Raw genomic sequence first — 789 nt, 5'->3', positions numbered from 1 at the left:
TATGCTGTATCTGGACAAGCTGTGTGCGACATAAGGAAAATCTGTATAATACATACGTACAATACGTATACTGTATCTAGTCGTACGTATGGGGCACAAGTACAATATAGATGCTGTCTTGGGGTTGAACGAAAGAAACATACGTAAAGAACGTATATTGCATACTTCTTGAAATTATGCTCCGTCCTGATAGTCAGTGTGTGTCGTCATTATTAACCCACATGCTACATACGATCCTGACGTCACAAAGCTAGATATCACCTCCGTATATATTTGTTACTGCAGATGACGTCACACGAATGACGTCATTGCACTTATGCAGACAGTGCGTATAATACATACTTTTTCAGCTATACGTTTGCTGCAGGATGTTATATACGGTTGTACGTTAAGTCCAGAAACTACAGGAATTACGAATGTAACCTACGTTTTTAAGTATGCCACCTACATTTTTTTTTCTCAGTGTACGTAAACTATAATCTGAATCCTGGTTTTGGTAAATTAAGTGAAGAATCCGGCTTTTGGAAACACACACACACACACACACACACACACACACACACACACACATATATATATATATATATATATATATATATATATATATATACACAAACACACCATACACAAAGTATACTTTATAATCGTGGGACGTAAAACAAAGATTTCATTTCATTTCAAATATTTATGTAATGAAATCATGAAGCCATAATTCTTCAGTTCTTGTAGGAGTACACGTATCATCCCATTCTCTGTCTATCCTAGGCCTATGAGCTGACCGGTATTTTA

Source organism: Thermobia domestica, chromosome 9, assembly GCF_964235325.1.
Source record: "Thermobia domestica chromosome 9, izTheDome1.hap1.1, whole genome shotgun sequence".
In the NCBI taxonomy this organism is placed as follows: domain Eukaryota; kingdom Metazoa; phylum Arthropoda; class Insecta; order Zygentoma; family Lepismatidae; genus Thermobia; species Thermobia domestica.
The sequence above is the reverse complement of the archived record's forward strand: the minus strand, read 5'-3'. Positions refer to the sequence as shown.